This window comes from Rhinichthys klamathensis, unplaced genomic scaffold, assembly GCF_029890125.1.
Source record: "Rhinichthys klamathensis goyatoka isolate OS25496 unplaced genomic scaffold, OSU_Roscu_1.1 h1tg000192l_1, whole genome shotgun sequence".
NCBI classification, from domain to species: Eukaryota; Metazoa; Chordata; class Actinopteri; order Cypriniformes; family Leuciscidae; genus Rhinichthys; species Rhinichthys klamathensis.
The window spans coordinates 2,340,011-2,362,126 of record NW_026606718.1 but is presented as its reverse complement, the minus strand read 5'-3'; the positions used below and the strand labels follow the sequence as shown (position 1 = coordinate 2,362,126).

The following is a 22,116-nucleotide window of genomic DNA, read 5'->3' as shown; positions in this document are numbered from 1 at the left end:
AAGCTAGCTTACGCTACGGGAACCCATTGTCAACGCCGTGCGCGCCAAGCATCCACAGCATGAGCCCAGGGGGAGAAAACCCCGGGGAGCCCTATGAGTGGGGAAAACATTTTGGCCAGCAAGAGTGCGGGCCAGTGTGTATGTAATACATAAGCACATAGTGGGGAAAAAGACAGAGCGGCAGTGTCGGTCTGTGGAGAGTTTCCCATCAGTGCTTCCAGATTGTAAAATCTGTCAAAGGTGGAGGGGGAAGCCCAGCCCGCTGCCACACATGTCGTGAATGGAAATCCCGCTGGACCACGCCCACGAGGAGGCCATGCCTCTAGTGGAGAGAGCCCTAATGCCTAACGGGCATGGCAGGTCTTTTGACGCGTACGCAGCAGCAATAGCGTCCACTATCCATCTAGACAGTGTCTGTTTCGAGGCGGCGAGACCCTTGGTGCGCCCTCCAAACGAAACGAAAAGCTGCTCAGTGCGTCTGAAAGAGGCAGAGCGCGCAGTATACAATCTCAGTGCTCTCACAGGGCAGAGGAGATTGGCGTCACATTCGCTATCGGATGTTGGCAGAGCCGATAGGGAAATGATCTGCGCTCTGAACGGGGTACCGATCACCTTGGGGACATAGCCGTGTCTAGGCTTTAAAATGACCTTGGAGTCATTTGGTCCAAACTCAAGACACGCGGTGCTGACAGACAGCGCATGAAGGTCTCCCACACGTTTAACTGATGACAAGGCAGTCAGAAAAACGGTTTTGAGTGAAAGGTATTTCACATCCACGGATTGAAGCGGTTCGAAAGGAGGGGCTTTCATAGCTTCGAGCACTAAAGAAAGATCCCAGATAGGAACCGATGGGGGGCGCGGGGGGTTCATCCTTCTAGCTCCCCTGAGGAAACGGATGACCAGCTCGTTTTTTCCCAGTGACTGGCTGTGCAGGGGTTCAGCGAACGCCGCGACGGCCGCCACGTATACTTTGAGCGTGGATGGGGACCTACCCTTATCCAATAGCTCTTGTAGAAACACGAGCAGCGGCGAAACCCCACATGTCCGTGGGTCCAGATCTCTGTCGGTGCACCATTTTAAAAACACAGACCATTTGGACGCGTAGAGTCTTCTCGTGGAAGGTGCTCTAGCGTGTATGATAGTGTTCATAACTCCTTCTGGCAAAGCGACGGGTAGTCGTTGATCACCCACGCGTGCAGCGCCCAGCGCTCTGGGTGGGGATGCCAGATCGTGCCGCGAGCTTGAGAGAGGAGATCTGATCTCACTGGAATGGGCCACGGTGCTGTCAGTGACAGCTGCGTAAGCTCCGGAAACCATGTCTGATTCTCCCAGCGCGGGGCTATGAGGAGCACCGAGCAGCGCGTTTCCCTGATCCTCTGTATTACCTGTGGCAATAGCGAGACGGGAGGGAAGGCGTAAAGCGGGCGGTTGGGCCAGTCCTGGGCCAGCACGTTCTCGCTTTTCGAGAAAAATACTGGGCAGTGAGAGTTCTCCTCTGACGCAAAGAGGTCTATCTCTGCTCTGCCGAATAGGCGCCATAACATTTGGACTGTTAGAGCGTGCAGGGACCATTCCCCTAGGGGAATATTGTCTCTGGACAGTCTGTCTGGGCCGTCGTTCAGGTGGCCTGGCACATGCGTCGCCCTCAGCGAGCGCAGATGGCACTGGGACCAACTCAGTATGCGTTCTGTCAGATGGAAGAGATTCCTGGACCTGACACCGCCTTGACGGTTTAGATAGGATACCACAGATCTGTTGTCCGAACGGACCAGGACGTGGTGACCCTGAATGACTGGGAGGAAGCGCATGAGCGCGTACTCGACCGCTATCATTTCCAGAAAATTTATGTGAAGGGGCTTTTCCTGCACTGACCATAGGCCAAACACCGGTGAGCCCTCGCAGACCGCACCCCAACCCGTGTTGGACGCGTCTGTCGAGATGACTTTTCGGCAAGATACAGCTCCCATCATCACTCCCCGCTGATACCATTCGGCTACTGTCCAGGGCTGCAGAGCTGAGATACAGGTCTGAGTCACTCTGATCGGCTGGCGGCCTGTGGCCCAAGCCCGGCGAAACGCGTGGGTGTTTAGCCAATGTTGAAGCGGGCGCATGCGCAGTAAACCCAGCTGGAGTACTGCTGAGGTTGAGGCCATGTAACCTAGCATCTTCTGAAATTGTTTCAGAGGCGTGAGGTTGTTCATCTGAAAAGATGCGGCTAGTCGCTGAACACGGCGCGCGCTGTGTTGATAAGCGAGCCGTCATAGCCACGGAGTCCAGCTCTATTCCAAGGAAGGAAATCGCTCGACTGGGCTGAAGTGAGCTCTTGGTCCAATTGATTGTGAGACCCAAGCTGTTCAGATGACTGAGGAGAACTGTCCTGTGAGACAGTAGCTCCGTGTGTGATTGTGCCAAAATCAGCCAATCGTCCAAATAGTTCAATATTCGCAAGCCCTGGCTCCGCAGGGGTGCGAGCGCCGCGTCCATGCACTTCGTGAAAATACGGGGTGCTAGGGACAGGCCGAACGGAAGGACGGTGTATTGATAAACCTGACCGTCGAAGGCGAATCTCAAGAATGGCCTGTGACGGGGATTTATCTGAATCTGAAAATAGGCATCTTTCAGATCGAGAGATATAAACCAGTCCCCCTGGCGCACGTGCGCGAGGAGTTTCCTGACTGTAAGCATTTCACAAGCACCCTGTTCAAAAATCTGAGATCCAAAATCGGTCTGAGGCCGCCGTCTTTCTTGGGAACAAGAAAATAACGGCTGTAAAACCCCGACTCGCTCAGAGAAGGCGGCACTCTCTCTATGGCCCTTTTGCACAGAAGGTTTGCTATTTCTGAACGAAGCATGCAGGCTGCTGCCGTGTTCACAGTCGTTTCGAGCCGCGCTCGGAAGCGGGGAGGGCGGCCAATCGAATTGTAGCAAATAACCTTGTTTTATCGTGCTTAACACCCATTTGGATATCCCTGGGATAGCTTCCCACGCCTTGAAGCGTAGCGCTAGAGGGTGAATGGCCAAATCGCCCTGATTGCCGCACACAGCGAGCTGAACAGAATGTGTGAGCGCGCTTATTGTGCTTATGCATGACGGCTCGCAAACAGCAGGGACAGGCTGTTCTGTGAGTGACTTCCCGATTGAGGTGAATGGGGAAAGAGTCACATCTGTTAAGTGATGCGCGAGCATAGTCACGGGCACGGGACTTACATACAGAGAGGTGATGGCTGGCCGTGTGACAGAGCGGGCAGAGAGGGGGCGCGCGCATGGGCTCGTGGGCGCGTTTATTGACTCTAACACTCGAGCGGGCTGTGCCCGCTTTATGAGAGTGGACTCTGACAGGGACACGGGCAGTGTAATGCTTGTGTGTAGGGGTGAACACTGGGTTGTGGGCACATTTTCTACACATAAGGCATGTTTGCTCTTTAAGAGATTTCTCTGGGTCGCCGTAAAAACGGCGTTTGGATACAGGCAAGCGGGTAGTACCACCGGCTTGTTGGCTGCTGTATACACCACTGCAGTAGCCTGAGAGAAGGGGACTGACAGGGGGCGAAGCTTCGACGGTGGTCCGGCCGCGGCGGGACTGAGCCGTCGTTTTCTCAACGTAGCTAGGAGGACTTCAGTTTCTCAGGTTTCAGCGCGATCCGAGGCCGAGGCCCGCGGGGGGGCGGCGGTCTGCGGCGGCTGTCTGAGCGTGATCTAGGGCGGCCGCTAGTGATGCGCGGGCCGACTCGTAACCCGCGGGTTGGGGCGGGTAAAGAAATTGTCACTTTATTTGCGGGGCGGGTTGGGGCGGGTCATTATTATTGTTTTTTTTAATCCATGTATGTTGCTTGCAATTTCCAGCCTATATTAAATATTTGGGAATATCTATTTTCGTATTTTATTAGGTTATTTGATAAGGTTACAATACGAATGCCGTAGCAACTTAACTTGCGTGAGGTCCATAAACCTTTGGCGTCACGTGACACGTCACGAAAGCGGCGCGCCAAGCAGCTCCGCAGCTCCCGCCGCCAGCCACGACAACAACAACAACGGAGAAATAAAAGTGAAGATGGAAGATGAGGTGCGGGAGAAATTGAGGTCGGGAATTTACCTGATTAAATTGAAAAGAAAAATAAGGTTAGACTGCTAAATCTAATGTTTGGGAGCTGTTCTCAGAAATAGTTGCAGCAGGAGAGTTGACAACAGTAGATCGGCTACCTGAAGTGCAACTCGTGTGAAAAATATACAAACAGTAAGTTATAGCGCCACAAAACGGGCACTTCCAGCATGTCAAGACATATTTGTGGGGGGTCTAAGAAATAAAAAATGGTTTAGCCTATTAGATGAATTCAAACGCTGCTTTGTAAATGTTGAACATGTTTATTAGTATCTTATTAATATGACCTGATTTATGATTCATATTCATAATCGTCTCTTGTTGCCAGTTTACAGGGCGATGTTTCCAAGCACTTTCAGGCTGAAATAAAGGCTGTTTTCATTTACATTACAATCTAGTAGTATGTCTATTTAACGGTCGCGGGTGCGGGGCAGGGCGGGTTGTAAAAATAGATACAGTGGTGCGATGCGGGCTGGGGCGGGCCAAATAATTTCATAAAAGCGGGACCCGCGGGTTGGAAAAAAAGCCGACCCGCGCATCACTAGCGGCCGCTCTGTCGACGCTGAGAAGTCTGGCTGTGTTGAGCTGGGTGCTGTGCAGGGTCTCGTGCAGGAGGCTGGTCATGTGGGCGGCCTGCAGAGGAGCTAGCGCGACGAGGCAGGAAAAGGTTCATGGCTTGGGTGGCTTTCTGGACTTCTGAGCAGTGTTAATTTTGTCAGCAAATTTTGATTTAGTTTTAGTCTTAGTCTTTTGACTAAAATGGCATTTAGTTTTAGTCATATTTTAGTCATCTGAATTGTTTTAGTTTTAGTCTAGTTTTAGTCGACGAAATACAATAACATTTTAGTCGACTAAATCTACAGTAGATTTAGTCGACTAAAATATAATGGGTTTAGTTAAATTGTAATGCGTTAATTTAGAATTTCTCTAAAATTTCCAAACCCATTTACTCCCGGAGAAAACATCTATTAACCTAGTAATATGAATGATTTTTAAGTTTGAACATGCAATACAGATACAGATTTAACTGCTGTTACTTAAAAAATATCTTAAAATTAAATAAAACCACTTTTCCTAAAGTACAACACAGTCTTCTTTACAATGAATGATATATGCATTCCTTATAACTACTTGCATACATCATTCTTTATTCTTTCAAGCAGACATATTTATTTGTATGAATTCAATATAATTAATCCTTATTAAAGCTATTAACAAACAGTGAATGCTTTTCTCTTTTTCTTTTGTTGCTTGATCAAAATTAAGGACACGGACCGCATTATGTTTATTGCCACTGTCACTTTAAGACGTCGGATCATGTCCAATGACATGCGGATACAATTGCACTGATGCACATCCGATACACTCACAGTTTAAGACATAACCAGCATAGTTTACATGAATACTCTCTAAAAAGGACATTTAGACATACTGTTGTGTGTATTTGTCCATTCAGACACGAAAGAGAGCTCAATTCAGTAGCCTACTCGCGCGCTGTAGGTGTATTGTGCATGACTGCACGCTTCGGGTTAGGTGTGTGCGCACAGAAAACCGCACCGAATAGAACTCTTTTTTGCATCGTCACTCTTATTCAGATCTATATGTCTGCTCTACTCATTCTCCCAGACGTTCACATTTTTTAACGTTTTATGACCGCGGGGTAGATCAGTAGCCTACAAATGTGCGCATCTATCACACACGCTCAGGACATCAGTTCTGACGGATCGCTTCCCAAATCGTCACTATCTAACATTTTCGTCTAGTTTTTATTCGTTGACGAAAATGTCAATAGATTTTCGTCATAGTCTTTGTCATTCAAAACTAGGTTTTATTTAGTTATCGTCTCGTTTTCGTCTGTGAAAAAATGTCGTTGACGAATAATTTTCGTTGTTATTTTCGTCAACGAAATTAACACTGCTTCTGAGAAGCGGTCGATAATGCCACTCACCGCAGAACTGAAGAGACCGGAAGGAGAGAGCGGCGCGTTGAGGAACGTGGCGCGTTCAGTTTCTCCCATGTCGGCAAGCGTTAGCCATAGATGTCTCTCGGTCACAGTCAGCGAGGCCATGCACTTCCCCAGGGCTTGGGCTGCAGCTTTTGTGGCGCGAAGGGAGAGATCCGTCGCGCTCCTTAGGTCTGACACAGCCTTTGGGTGCCTGTTTTTCTCATCCCACTCTCGAAGAAGGTCTGCTTGGAGGATTTGCAAGACGGCCATGGAGTGCAGAGCGGACGCGGCTTGGCCGGCGGCGGCATAAGCGCGGCCAACACAAGCGGAAGTGGTTCTGCAGGCCTTAGACGGGAGCGTGGGCTTAGACCGCCATCTCGCAGAGGGCGGGCAAAGGTGCGCTGCGACCGAATCCTCGACCGGAGGGATGGAAGAATAGCCCTTCTCGGCGGTGCCATCCACCGAAGAGAGAGAGGCGGAGGCATGGGAGCGGGTCCTGGCCGAGAGAGGCGCGCTCCACGACTTAGTGAGCTCGGCGTGGAGTTCCGGCAGGAAGGGCGCGGCCCGGGCTGCGGGCGCCGCACGGCGGCGGCTTTGTAGAAAGCAGCCGTCGACTCTGTTGGGGGCCTGCTCAGGGGGCGGTGACCACTCGAGCCCGAGGCGGTCGACGGCCTGTGTGAGGAGTCGCATTAATTCCTCTTCGACTCCGGCGCGGGACCTGCTGGATTCGTGGGCCGAGGAGGAGGTGAGGGAGCCTGACCACTCCTCGCTGTCCGAAGCCATGACAGAACAGCAGTCCTTTACCTCCGCCTCGTCATCCGAAATGGCAGCAGTGCGGCCGCTCGGCGGCAACTGCGCGTCCGGGGAGGGCGGGGGGGGGTGAAAGCGAGGCTCGAGGGAGAGGCTCCGGCGAGACAGTCGCTTCCAGCACCGGTTCCGGCGGCCTTTGGGAGCGGCGCTTTTTCTTGCGCGGCGAGACGAAAGGCGGCACGGCGGCTTCGGCTTTGAACGCTTCGAGGCGAGCCCGCAGGGTCGACATCGGAAGCTCCTCGCAGAGGTCGCATCCGCCGTCAGCGAGAGCGAGCTCTGCGTGCTCCAGTCCCAGGCAGAGAGCGCAGATGAGGTGGTGGTATCCGGCGCTGAGAGGGGCGCGGCATGAGCCGCAGGTGGTGCGAGGCATCTTTACAAAGACGCTCGTGCTCTTTTGTGATAGTTCACTGAGGAACTAGCTAGCTCTAAAAAGGATACGTCACCGGATGGCGTAGCTTGCCGGATGGCTGAAGGTGGCGAAGACGGCCGGCTTCTTCAAGCGCTGTCCAAGCTCGCTAAAATGCCCCTCAGACGGCGACGTGGCTTCTGTGGATCAGATGCGAAGAGCTTCGCTGAAGAGATGAAAATCAGGGATGCAGCCTTCGGACCTCGCTAATATACACTCTAGCCACGCCCAGTTTGGCAGGCTGTGACGTGATGAAGGCGCGAGCGCCTCTCATTGGACGCAAGTTCATTCTGTCCGTCCATAGGCTGCAGCAGTTGCCGCAGAGCAACCAATGAGCTCGCTAGCTAGCCCGCTCAAGGTCTGCAGCTGCTGCACTGCGTTGACAATGGATACAAAATTAAGGATAATTTTTGGCTTCAATATTTCAGAAAAGATAAATCTTTCCCGTAGCGTAAGCTAGCTTACGCAATATGAGAGAACCTCTCGTAAGAGAACACTTATTTTACCTGGTCAAAAACAGCTCTGTTTTCAGCATGCCGTTTCAGTGCATATGACTTTAAATGATAATGACCTTTGCTCACCCCGCCTCTCTGTTCTGTGCGTACACCGTTTGTAACACAATAACACAATAACCATAACGCGTTGTTCATTATAAACGTGGGATTATGAATTATATTGAGAACGTCGTACATAGAAAACATGCCGTAATGTACCCTGAGTGTAAACCTTAGCCGCATTCATCGTAAAGCGTGCAAGCGATTTGCAAAGATTAATATAAATATGAATATAAAGATTAATAAAACGTTACACTCACTTCAGTTCTTCTGGAGGTTCAGCAGGAACACTAATAGTTGGTACCGATCCTTTATTCAGGTGCAGCTTCTTAGCAAAACCAGCTTTATACTGACCCTCCTTTATAAAGCAGTCTGCTGAGAAATGATTTTCGCAAACATGAAAGCATTGACGTTGCTCGTGGGGAATATTCCCTTCGAAAACAAACTCAGCCACTGCGTCTTCAGCGGTTCGGATTTAGGAACATTAAAATGACTGCTGTGTTCCTTATTGCACCCAAGAACAGAACACCACAATCGCTTAGACGCCATTCTGCTCATAGACAGTGCTCCAGCATATCAACAATGACCGCGCCGGTCCGCGCGGACTATGATTGACAGCTCGCTCACGAGCGAGGGAGGGTCTGTGTTGAAACGCTGCTGTCAATCAACAATCTTGGGAGGGGTGTCCGAGCGTGTGACGTCACACGGTCGAACGGCTTGATTTGAGGCAGGGGAAAACATATAAGGAGATTAAAACAAAAACACTGGATGGATTTTTATCATTATATGATGGTTGTGTACAGGCACTGCCAACACACATTTCAGTACAATCAACTTGTAAAAGTGCATGTATCATTATATGACCCCTTTAAAATGAATGCGCTGTCGATATTTTCTATAACAGACGCGATGGCAGAATCTACACATCTCAATTCTCCAGCGGCAGCATCTTTGTTGTAAACGAATTCAACCCAAGCGCTCTTTGGTGACGTGGATGATTACGTTACTGTTGATCATTTTGATTGGTCCGAACAGCTCTGGTTCGAGCATAGTTGCTCGGCTCCACAACGGATCAAGTCCAGACCGAACTTCCCGACCTCAAATGTTGTGGCGGGGCCAAGTTCGGCTGGCATCCAGGCTAGTATTTCCATAGTTCAAGTAACAATATACTCAAAATGAAGATTTTGTATATAAATGCACTGTATGTTATATTTAATAATTTCAGATGAGATCAACAGAAGCAACTTTTGCATCACTTCTGGCCACAGTACCTCTTAAGGTGATGATACACAGGGCAACTTTTTGAGCAATGTTGCCGAGCGATTGTTGCTTGGGCACTTTCCCTTTGAAAATGGGCAATACATTTCTATCTGGATAATTTAGATCGGTCGTGGGCCCTGTGTCTCATCTGGTTGCCCGTTGACGGCAACATTGCCCTGTGTATCATCACCTTTACAGTCTGGGCATGTGCCACACAGGTTTCGAACCCACAACCTGAAAAGTTCAGGGTTTGTGGTATTACTGATTGCACCACTCAGTTGCTGCTGTTTCACTAGGCTGCCGAGGAGCCTTTAGCGTGAGAATGAGCACACAAGAGCATTACTTAATATTTTAACCAGATTAGCATGCTAAGATAACTAAATGCTAATGTAGCTTATGGTTAACCTGATAGCTGAAGAGCCACATTAGAATGGCAACAGGTTAGATGCTAACCAATTAGCATGCTAAGCTAACTGGCGTAAGACAACAAACACAGGAAAGGTCAAATTCTGTGACGTATTTCTGTTCAGTCATTTCTGTGCAGCTCAGTCCAAAGATTATCTGATCAGATTTTGGACAAAATTAGGAGTAGTGAAAAAACTGTTTTTCTTTTGCTTTAATATGGCGGACAGGCACATTTAAGGAAAATGACAAATGAGATATCATTGGAATCGGGATAAACCAAGGAACGTAATGACATAAAAAACAACACAAATTTTGATCTATGTTTTCAAAAGTTATAAGTATTTTGGAAAAAATCCTTTTATCTCTGGAACACTAGGTGTCGCTGTCTTCAAACTTTTCAGCTACCTTCAGGACATCCCGATAATGATATCTACCAAATTTTGTGCTAATATGTCAAATCGTTTAAAAGATATTGCAATTTATGACAAAATTCTACATGGCGGCCTGATGGTTCATCCGATCCTGGCAAAATTGGTATTCTCAGATTTGGCATTACACAAGGAATCCATAGACACCAATGATTGAATCATGATTGAAATAGCCATTTTTAAGATCTCATGACCTGTAGGTGGCGCTGTTCCCAAATTTGGCATGGACCCTTAGATTATGGTTCAGATGAAGCGTACCAATTTTTGTTTTGATTGATCAAACTTTGGTCGAGATAAGGCCTCTGAAACAATTTTGGGTTGACCTCGTTAAGTTCGCGACATCGTAACTTTTGTTTTTTTTTCATTTCTGTGCAGCTCAGTCCAAAGATCATCTGATCAGGGGCCGGTTTCACAAAGATAGACTTTGACTATGGCTTAGATATAGTAGATAGTCAGACTTCAGATAGACATCTAAATCAGACCGTTGCACAAAGCACTTAAGACTCTGACTATCTTAAGCATAGATATCCATAATAAAGGCTAGATGTCTCGTCCGCGCTGCTGGCCAATGGAGGTCGACGTCCGCACCTGGCCCGCCCGCCATCTTGTCACAGGCAGCTCGCTCACTCGTAACATTGTGTTTTAATGGTGCATGTACTTTTTAAATAACCATAACTTGCTCAATTTTCTACCGATTTTCAAACGGTTTGGTTTGTTATAAACGTCTGAGATGTAGTTATGACACTGCATACTTATGAATAATAAGTGTATAAATAAATAATCATCCAGAATTATAGCCACGTTAATAACGTTTGTAAGAAACCAAACCGTTTGTAAATCCGTCAAGATTTCAACGAGATAAGAGTATTTGTGTTTGTGCTGATCACTCATGTTACATCAGGTACCATAGAGCCCACCAGAAAGCTTGCCTGTGACAAGATGGCCGCCGGTGATGACGATAGAGACTCCGCCATAAGACATCTCTAGCCTTTATTATGGATATCTATGATCTTAAGTAGGACTACACTGCAATGCATTCTGGGAAAAATAAGACACTTTTCAAAACAAAAAACATGGCGGATCGAGTAAGCGCATTCAACCGCTCAGTGCAGTTTACCCCAGCGGAAAATATGTGTTTGTTGGAGGAGTATAACTCTTACAAGGACATTTTACTTGGGAAATTTAGCGGAGAATGTAGTAACGAGAAGAAATGCTTCATTTGAAAAAAGATTGCTACGACAGTTAACAGCGTTAATCCGACCATTGAGCGGAGCGTTAAAGACGTATAGAAAAGATACAAAAACATTGTACAAGATGCCAAAAAATAAATATTTAAGAGGAAATATCCAAAAAGGGGATGAGGAGCCCAAGAGAAACTTAAAGACACCATTGAAATGGTGATGAATATATATGGTAAGGGCCATTTTCCCTTTTCTTTTGGCTGTTTGTAATGTAACTGATTGTTACTGCTGGTTGCCAAGGGAGTCTTAGACCTAAGTTAGCCTGGGGGTAAGGTGTCTAATTGTTTTGGTCTAAATTAAGTCAGTCTTTATTTTTGTGAAAGATTTAATTTTTGTATCTATTTGTGAACACTATAGACTATAGACTAAAATAGCTTTGTGAAACCGGCCCCAGATTCTGGACAAATTTTGAAGAAGTAGCGAACAATGGAATGCTGTACCTTTCAAAATAGGCGCTACTGTAATGGGTGGAGTCTTAATGTAAGATGTTGAATGTGATCAGCATGAAGAGAGGAATCAGATTAAAGCTCCAGTCCGTAACTTTTTTGGGTTAAAAATTATCCAAAATAAATTTTTGAGCAAGTACATAACCAGCCAGTGTTCAAAACTATCTGCTTGCCTTAGCTGGATTCAAAATGGTAAGCTTATAATAATGTTTTTAATTCCAGTGATACTGGTGGATTTCCGCGGGAAATTTGAGCATGTCTTTGCGTCATTACGTCACATCTGTACACATAAAGAAGGAGTCTCGGCTAGTAGGCTATATTGCTTGTGAGGATATTGGAGGTGGAGATTTATAGCCTTTTCTCACAGCACTTGATATAATTAAACTTATTAATTTGATGGCGGATCCAGAAAGGTTCAAACGACAATCACCAGTGACAACTAGAGATTCACCCGTTGTAAAATGCGAAAGACTTTGGACTGAGAGTTTGGAAAAAGAGAATGCAACCGGGCCCATGCGAAAACAAGGATAAATATCTGAAGGGCTTTAAATGTAGTCACGCAATGCTGATGTTGTTAACATGAACAATTTGAGAATAAAGTATAATTTGCACGGTTTGACGTGATATGATAAGCGATCGTTAGATTTAATCAGCGCGATTTACTGCAATGGTTTTTTTCCCCTTAGTTGGTCAGAAGAACAAAAGTGGATGTTACTTACTTGTTCAGATGACATTTTAGGGTGAAAATTCTTATGTTGGTCATACTTCCAAAACGTAGAATTTGTGATTACGAATCAATGACAGTATCCACACCGGCGCGGTGATTGACAGCTGCACATTCTCCTCAAAACATTGGATTCATCCGCGCTGTGCCATGCCGAGGTACAACTCACGTAAAGTTGATAATTCCGCGAATGACTGCAATTGCAGATTTCGAACAGAGATGGCGACAAAGAGGAAAAACTGCGGACTGCAGCTTTAACAAAATTTCATTTCTCTAGAACAAAGGATTCAAAATATATATCCTTTAGAGAAGTGAATTTTTAACTAGTGGTGGCGCTATAGAGTTGGTCCTAGAGACTCCAAAATTGGTCAAATCACCATTCATTACAATTTTACCATCACTTAATGTGCCAAATTTCGTCATTGTCCTATTCCGTTGATAGGGCTGCCATAGACTCCCATTCGGGAAAAATTATAATAAGAAAACTTACAATTACAATAGGGGCTACAGCCTCCCCACGACTCTACATAGGACAAACATTTTGAAAAAAAAATTATGGAATGTATGGATGGATGGATGGATGTAGAGTATACTGTGGTTCTAGTCCTCCCTCTCTCTGCCACTCTTCTTTCCACACCAATGTGTCTTCCTTGATCCATGTTTCCAAATGATGATCCATGTAACGGTGGGTGCCCCAAATCAAATTTGATTAATTAATTAATAAATATGAATTTAATTTAAATTAAACTTGTCAAGTAAAAAAAAATATATGTAATAAATTTCAGTTTCCCAGAAAATAGCTCAAACCACTGATACACAAAATGAATGCCTTCCAATACCCACAATAACATAGAATAGGGGCTTAAATGACACGCATTCACAAATTGCAGGGGTTCATTTTTTCCACTCCCTCAAATGACAATTGACAAAAGAATTAATGAAAACAAACAGTAAGGAGATTGCTAATCTGTATAAGTCCCTGTACCTAGTTTTTCAGGTTCATTAGTTTTTTTATTTAATATTGGAAGTAGAAAAATGAGAAAACAGTTCCTTTTAGGCTATGTAGCCTAAGTAGCCATGTAGGCTATAATAAAAAAATATACATAGTAGGCTAGCCTATAAAAATAGCCTATTGTGCCCTTTATTACAAACAACATTTAGCCTATTCTAAGCGCCAAGCCTAAACAAATTTATTTGAATCGAAACTGTACGGACGTGGGGTTCACGCATCTCTCATTCGATCCAAAGTTTCCATATTTGCAATGTAACATTTGGATGCTATCTAATAATATAAAGAAGGCTTCATACTTCAGTCGAGTCCCAACGTAGGCTAAATCAGCAACTTCACAGCAAGGGAAATGAGTTTGACTAACCGGCACAGCCTTTATATTGTACAACAGACAAATTAAATTAAGCATGAATAACTTTTTATATGTTTTGTTGATTGTTTTTTTTATGTAATAAACAGGCTGCGATGTCAAGTGAACTGATAATATTGTGTGAACGTGCGATGCGCCGGCGCCATCACTGGATTTGTTCCTCAGTAGGGGAAAAAACTTAATACTCTGTCATTTATAGTCATACAGATAATATGACATCATTTGAAAGAGTAAAATGTTTATTTTTATTTGTGTACATTCAAAATGACTACAAAATGTCATGCCTTTGAAAAATAAAGAAAACAACATTCTTTAGCGCGTCTCGGTCTCCTTGAACATCTTTCTGGCGCACACCAATTACCTAAAATACAGCGAATAGCCTTCTTGGCGTGCCTACTTTTGAAAGTCAACATTTAGATTATTTGATTATTTTTATCACTTTGGAATGAATCACAGCGTGTTTCATGATTAAAAACATGACTAGTTTACAGTCCGGAAAATAAGGTATAGCAAATAATTTCCCAGACCCCCCTGGCACTTGAGAACTGCTGGTCTACACCAGTCTATGGTCTACACAGAACAAAGCCCTGTCTAGGCTCTTGCCCGGTACGGGTCGTGTCGAACAATTAGTCTGGTTGTTTGATGAGAAAAAGATTTAATGTAGTAGTTGCAATAAACGCGTTAAGAATCCCTACAATTGCAGCATTTTTATTCTGCTGAGCGGAACTGAGGAAGAACTGATGAAGGAACAGTTTGATCTTCGGCTGACAAATCAGAGGAAAGGGGCATTTCATTCCCGCCAACATGTAGAAATTGAATTTTCAAGCTGTTTATTAATTTTTCTACCTCAGAACGAAAAACGAAAAATCAAGCTGAATACTTGTGTAATGCACTAAACTCTGCGGGCAGAAAAGACAAGTCCTCGAGCCTCTGTACAATTGACACTCGATTCAAAGTCCCGAGGCCCTCTGTCCAAGAACGATCCCAAAGAGCAAAGCCAACGGGGTAGAGGCACCGCTGGGATTCTAACCCAGGATCTCCTGTTTACAAGACAGGCGCTTTGACCAGCTAAGCCACGGCGCCTTGCTGCCAAGACATGTTAGCTTGGGACACTGTCCTTCAACAACAGCTCAGGGATGGTTTGCAAATGGAAGCAACTGCAAAGGACACCACGGTTTCACCCTTTGTGGTCAGTTCTCAGAAAAGCAAACGATTGCGAGGGTTCACGGCCTTGCGACACAAACGGGTATCGTCAAAGGCACCGCTGGGATTCGAACCCAGGATCTCCTGTTTACTAGACAGGCTCTTTAACCAACTAAGCCACGGCGCCTACCTCCGCTCCCTGCTGCCAGAAGGGCGACCCAGAGGAGCAAAACATAGAGAAAAAAAGATGCAAATCGTGGACCAGGCGCTGGATAGCATGAAATAGTTTGTTGACAACTGCGTGGGGGGTGGCCAGCTAGCCTCTGCTGGCAAAGCCGTGTTCAGCAGGACTCCCAGAACCCACGTCACACATGTTTATGGAGCTCCATTCACAAGAGCTGCAAAGACCATCTAAGCTACGTGAAGAGAAAGGAAGTCTGGCACCTCTCTGTGGTGACGGCCGAAAAATCATGACTCTGGTGGGACTCAAACCTACAACCTTTGAATGGCCTCATTTTGCAATCTAGAAGTCCAATGCGCTATCCATTGCGCCACAGAGCCCACATGATTGATTGGCCGGGCCACGTGATGGTTTTTCATCTGGGCATTTGCACATCCAACAGTGTAATGCTATACACTCTGCGGGCAGAAAAGGCAGGTCCTCGAGCCTCTGCACAATTGAAACTCGATTCAAAGTCCAGAGGCCCTCTGTCCAAGAACGATCCCAAAGAGCAAAGCCAACGGGGTAGAGGTACCGCTGGGATTCGAACCCAGGATCTCCTGTTGATTTGACAGGCGCTTTAACCAACTAAGCCACGGCGCCTACCTCCGCTCCCTGCTGTCAGAAGGGCGACCCAGAGGAGCAAAACATAGAGAAAAAAAGATGCAAATCGTGGACCAGGCGCTGGATAGCATGAAATAGTTTGTTGACAACTGCGTGGGGGGTGGCCAGCTAGCCTCTGCGTTTGTTGGCAAAGCCGTGTTCAGCAGGTCTCCCAGAACCCACGTCACACATGTTTATGGAGCTCCATTCACAAGAGCTGCAAAGACCATCTAAGCTACGGGAAGAGAAAGGAAGTCTGGCACCTCTCTGTGGTGACGGCCGGTCCTTGTGTGCAAGAGCCAAGAGTTTTCGGTAAGCACATGTAGTGGTAAACAAAAAAGACAACATTTTGAAGCCTTTCGACTACATTGACATTATTTGAAATGAACACGTTGAGAACAAGAGGCCTCAAAAGCTTTCTGTTACCCGAGGGCAACACTGTGCAGTATGGGGTTGACAAAACGGCAAAATTCACGACTCTGGTGGGACTCGAACCCACAACCTTTGAATGGCCTCATTTTGCAGTCTAGAAGTCCAATGCGCTATCCATTGCGCCACAGAGCCCATGTGATGGATTGGCTGGGCCACGTGATGGTTTTTCATCTGGGCATTTGCACATCCAACAGTGTAATGCTATACACTCTGCGGGCAGAAAAGGCAGGTCCTCGAGCCTCTGCACAATTGAAACTCGATTCAAAGTCCCGAGGCCCTCTGTCCAAGAACGATCCCAAAGAGCAAAGCCAACGGGGTAGAGGCACCGCTGGGATTCGAACCCAGGATCTCCTGTTTACAAGACAGGCGCTTTGACCAGCTAAGTCACGGCGCCTTGCTGCCAAGACATGTTAGCTTGGGACACTGTCCTTCAACAACAGCTCAGGGATGGTTTGCAAATGGAAGCAACTGCAAAGGACACCTCGGTTTCACCCTTTGTGGTCAGTTCTCAGAAAAGCAAACGATTGCGAGGGTTCACGGCCTTGCGACACACACGGGTATCGTCAAAGGCACCGCTGGGATTCGAACCCAGGATCTCGGGTTATCTAATATTATTATTATTTAAAATATATATTATTATTATAATAATAATAGTAATAATGATATTAATGATAATCAGGTACATAAATAACTTAAATGCTTCTCATCTATTATTATTATTAATAATAATAATAGTAGTAATGATATTAATGATAATCAGGTACATAAATAACTTAAGGCATAAGTTAACGTAATAAAATAACTAAAATAAACTCTTCTCATCCAGGCAACCACCTGTTGCCCAGAAATTAAAATGTGTATATAATTTTAGTGTAGTTGTTGTAGTCAATAATACAGTAAACAATAATAATAATGAAAAGAGGAAGTAGATGAATAAGAAAAAACACAGAAACATCCAAACCCATTCATTTTTTTTTATATAATCACATTCCGGTACATAAATAACTTAAGGCATAGCTAAACATAAATAAACTAAACAAATGCTTCTCATCTATTATTATTATTAAAAATATATATTATTATTAATAATAATAGTAATAATGATATTAATGATAATCAGGTACATAAATAACTTAAGGCATAAGTTAACGTAACAAAATAACTACAGTTCTCTTACGAGAGGTTCTCTCGTATTGCGTAAGCTAGCTTACGCTGCGGGAAAGATTCATCTTTGCTGAGATATTGAAGCCAAAAAATTATTTCATAATTTGTATCCATACACAACGCAGTTCCTCTGCGGCAGACCTAGAGCAGGCTAGCTAGCAGCTCATTGGTTCGCTCAGAGAGAACTGCTTAAGCCTATGGGAGAGCGGGGCTGAACCCGCTTCCAATGAGAGGCGCCCGCGCGCTCATTGCGTCATGGCCCGCCAGAATGGGCGTGGTCATGGTGTATATAACAGTCTCTCCCAGGCTTATATGTTGATTCATTTCATCTTCAGCAAGCTGCACGCTTCTGCTGTCCTGAGAAAAGCCGTCGCCGTCGAGAAGGCATCACTCTAGCGAGCTCCCGGACCCTGAAGAAGCCGGCCGTCTTCGCCACCTTCAGCTGCCCTGCAAGCTAGCGCCATCCGACGACTGTATCCTTCTCTTTTCTCTATTATATCTAAAAGAGCCGAGCGTCTTTTTAAAGATGTCTCGTTTTTCCTGCGGCTCTTGCCGCGCTCGTCTCGAGGACGGAGACCGCCATGTCATCTGCGCTCTCTGCCTGGGACTCGAGCACGCAGAACTCGCTCCATTCCTGCCTGAACTTCACGCAGAGCTGACGAAGTCCTGGAATGCCCCGCTCTCGGCTAGAAACCGCTCTGATATATCCGCCTCGCTGCGCTCGGTGGACGGAGCCGCCGAAAAAGGCTACTCAGCCATGCCGCCCGTCGAGGACTTGGTCGCCGCACACCTCTGCCCGCCCTCTGCTAGATGGCGCTCTTCCCCCACGCTTCCTTCGAAAGCTTGCAGAGCGACCTCAAGCTTTCATGCTCGCGCCTACGCCGCCGCCGGTCAGGCCTCCGCAGCGCTACATTCTATGTCTGTCCTCCAAGTATTACAGAGCGATATTCTCCGTGAGTGGGCCGAAGGCGGTAGAAACCCCTCCCCCGCTGTCACGGATCTGAGAAGTGCTACGGACCTCGCCCTTCGCGCCACTAAAGCCGCCGCACAAGCTCTGGGGAGATGCATGGCCAGCCTTTGTGTTGCCGAGAGACACTTATGGCTCACGCTCGCCGACATGGGAGATTCTGAGCGCGCCGCGTTTCTTAACGCGCCCCTCTCCCCGACGGGCCTTTTTGGATCTGCTGTCACGGGAATCGTCGATCGCTTTTCTGAGGTCCAGAAAGCTACTCAGGCGATGAATTTGTTTCTGCCCCGCCGCGCTAGCTCTTCCGCGGGCCGCTCTCGCGAGCCTCCTGCCAGAGCTCCACCACAGCGCCCCCCTCCGCAGACTCAAACAGCCCAGCGCAGACAGGGCGGCCGCCCTCGCTCTCGCTCTGACAGCCGCCGCAGACCGCCGCCCCCACGAGGCCCGCGACCTAAGATCACGCTGAAGCCTGATCATCAGAAGTCTGCCTAGCAAAGTCAAGAAAACGACGGTGCTCTCCCGCTGCGGCCGGACCGCCGTCAAAGCTTCGCCCTCTGCCAGTCCCCGTTATTTCGCCGACTGCTGTAGTGTTGACCGCCACAAACAAGCCGGTGTCCCAGCCCGCTTGCGAGCGAAAAAAAAGCCGTTTTTACCACAGGTAATTCAGAGGATCAGGGACACACGCCACTCGGTGCTCCTCATAGCCCCGCGTTGGGAGAGTCAGAATTGGGTTCCGGAGCTCACTCAGCTGTCGCAGACAGCCCCGTGGCCCATCCCAGTCAGAGCAGATCTCCTCTCTCAGGCTCGCGGCACGATCTGGCATCCCCATCCACGGCGCTGGGCGCTACATGCATGGGTGATCAACGACTATTCGTTGATTTGCCAGAAGGAGTAAGAAACACTATCATACAGGCTAGAGCACCTTCCACGAGAAGGCTCTATGCGTCTAAATGGTCTGTGTTCTCAAAATGGTGCACCGACAAACATCTGGACCCACGGTCATGCGAGGTGCCGTCTTTGCTTGTTTTCCTTCAAGAGATGCTGGACAAGGGCAGGTCCCCCTCCACTCTCAAGGTTTACGTGGCAGCCGTCGCGGCGTTCTCTGAACCCCGACGCGCTCAGTCCCTGGGCAAAGACGAGTTAGTCATCCGCTTCCTCAGGGGAGCTAAGAGGATGAACCCTCCGCGCCCCCCTTCGGTTCCTATCTGGGATCTTTCTATAGTTCTCGAAGCTATGAAAGCACCCCCGTTCGAACCGCTCGAGTCTGTGGACCTAAAATACCTCTCGCTCAAAACCGTTTTTTCTGACGGCTCTGTCCTCAGTAAAACGCGTGGGGGATCTTCACGCGCTCTCATCCAGCGCCGCATGTCTCGAGTTTGGTCCGAATGATTCTGTTGTCATTCTCAAACCTAGACATGGTTATGTCCCGAAGGCGATTGGTACCCCGTTCAGGGCTCAGATTATTTCCCTATCGGCTCTGCCTTCATCCGATAGTGAGCGCGACGCCAATCTCCTCTGCCCGGTGCGGGCTCTGAGATTGTACACTACGCGCGCTGCCGCGTTCAGACGCGCTGAGCAGCTTTTCGTGTCGTTTGGGGGGCGCACCAAAGGTCTGGCCGCCTCTAAACAGACACTGTCTAGATGGATAGTAGATGCTATCGCCTCTGCTTACGCATCTAAATGCCTGCCCTGCCCTCTGGGCATCAGGGCGCACTCCACTAGAGGCATGGCCTCATCGTGGGCATGGTCCTTTGGAATTTCCATTCATGACATTTGTGTGGCCGCGGGATGGGCCTCCCCGTCCACTTTTGTCAGATTTTACAACTTGGAAGTTCCCGCCTTGCAGGCAAAATTACTAGCTGTCTAAACGACCAGCTCCCTAAGAAGCTGCATTACTGGGAGTCCCTCACACAACCGGTTCGCCCCTTGTGCTCTCCTTAAATGCTTATACACTTCATGTGTCCGCTCTGCCGGCCTCATACATGCTTATGTATACACTTCATGTGCCCGCTCTGCCGGCCTCATAATACATTCACTCCACGTTAAAAATCCCCCGGTATCACCCTGGGATTCATGAGTGGATTCATAGCGCGCACGGCGTTGACCAGGTGTTCCCGCAGCGTAAGCTAGCTTACGCAATACGAGAGAACCTCTCGTAAGAGAACGAATCGGTTACCTAACGTAACCTCGGTTCTCTCTAGAAGAGGGAACGAGTATTGCGTTCCCGGCCGTGCTTGCGCTACTAGCGTTTCGCTTCACGCTGAAATAAATCAACATATAAGCCTGGGAGAGACTGTTATATACACCATGACCACGCCCATTCTGGCGGGCCATGACGCAATGAGCGCGCGGGCGCCTCTCATTGGAAGCGGGTTCAGCCCCGCTCTCCCATAGGCTTAAGCAGTTCTCTCTGAGCGAACCAATGAGCTGCTAGCTAGCCTGCTCTAGGTCTGCCGCAGAGGAACTGCGTTGTGTAGGGATACAAATTATGAAATAATTTTTTGGCTTCAATATCTCAGCAAAGATGAATCTTTCCCGCAGCGTAAGCTAGCTTACGCAATACTCGTTCCCTCTTCTAGAGAGAACCGAGGTTACGTTAGGTAACCGATTCGTTTTTTACGATTGCTATGACAGATTTTTCAATACTTTTAACAATTTTCCAAAACTCTTAACACAGTTATCACTATATCCGTCTGTGTAAGCTATACTATTACAGTTTTTTTCAATCGCTAACAAGCGCTTACCCATACTTCAGATACTTTTTCTAAACTCTTAACACAGACTCACACCTACAAAACACAATTGGCCAAATGGTTAATTTTCTTCTCAAAAACACATTTTGTTAAATATATACTAACTCTTCATTTCAAAATAGAACACATCTTTCTCTGCACACACTAACTTTACCAAAACACTGGAAATCTGTCTCAGAATGAAATTATTCTGTCAAAGAATCACACTTGTTTTCACTTCCACACGGTACATGCAGTCAATCAAAGTACACCAGGTTTCAAAATACTGGCTATTGTTGACATTACAAAAACTACATAGACTTTGATGTTTCAGTTTTACAGGTATTTGCATGCAAAACATGCACTCCAACCTTTTTACACTAAATTTCTTGGTTGGGAACTGTATGTCCACATGTACAGTAATGTTCACATTCAAAAGCATTCTAGTAAAAAGCAAATCAGTTTTTCCCTTTACTGTTTAGGAGGTACAGTAGAAACACGGTATGATAGAACAGAAAAAGTTTTACAGTATTGCTTACAAAAAAGCACAAAATTACTGTATCTAATCTCGCGATCTTCAGGGTTAGGCCACATGTTTTCATCAAATATTGCACTTCTGCACCTCTCACTGCATCTCTCACTGCATCTCTCACTGCATCTCTCACTGCACCTCTCACTGCATCTCTCACTGCATCTCTCACTGCATCTCTCACTGCTCCTGCATCTCTCACTCTCTCACTGCATCTCTCACTGCACCTCTCACTGCATCTCTCACTGCACCTCTCACTGCATCTCTCACTGCATCTCTCACTGCTCCTGCATCTCTCACTCTCTCACTGCATCTCTCACTCTCTCACTGCATCTCTCACTGCATCTCTCACTGCATCTCTCACTGCTCCTGCATCTCTCACTCTCTCACTGCATCTCTCACTCTCTCACTGCATCTCTCACTGCATCTCTCACTGCATCTCTCACTGCACCTCTCACTGCATCTCTCACTCTTTTACTGCATCTCTCACTGCACCTCTCACTGCATCTCTCACTCTCTCACTGCATCTCTCACTGCATCTCTCACTGCACCTCTCACTGCATCTCTCACTGCATCTCTCACTGCACCTCTCACTGCATCTCTCACTGCATCTCTCACTGCACCTCTCA

General features: G+C 47.0%; 5 non-coding genes across 5 annotated transcripts; all 5 read right to left on the bottom strand.

The window, feature by feature from the left end:
• Positions 1-14,706: 14,706 nt before the first annotated feature.
• On the bottom strand, positions 14,707-14,780 carry trnat-ugu (transfer RNA threonine (anticodon UGU)). Its single transcript has one exon. It is a non-coding gene; the product is annotated as a tRNA-Thr (tRNA).
• Positions 14,781-14,953: 173 nt separating this feature from the next.
• On the bottom strand, positions 14,954-15,027 carry trnat-agu (transfer RNA threonine (anticodon AGU)). Its single transcript has one exon. It is a non-coding gene; the product is annotated as a tRNA-Thr (tRNA).
• Positions 15,028-15,311: 284 nt separating this feature from the next.
• Positions 15,312-15,401, bottom strand: trnar-ucu (transfer RNA arginine (anticodon UCU)). The gene is given in 2 exon segments: positions 15,312-15,347; positions 15,365-15,401. It is a non-coding gene; the product is annotated as a tRNA-Arg (tRNA).
• A 736-nt stretch (positions 15,402-16,137) lies between these two features.
• trnar-ucu (transfer RNA arginine (anticodon UCU)) lies at positions 16,138-16,227 on the bottom strand. Its single transcript is given in 2 exon segments — positions 16,138-16,173; positions 16,191-16,227. It is a non-coding gene; the product is annotated as a tRNA-Arg (tRNA).
• A 188-nt stretch (positions 16,228-16,415) lies between these two features.
• Positions 16,416-16,489, bottom strand: trnat-ugu (transfer RNA threonine (anticodon UGU)). The gene has a single exon. It is a non-coding gene; the product is annotated as a tRNA-Thr (tRNA).
• Positions 16,490-22,116: the final 5,627 nt, after the last annotated feature.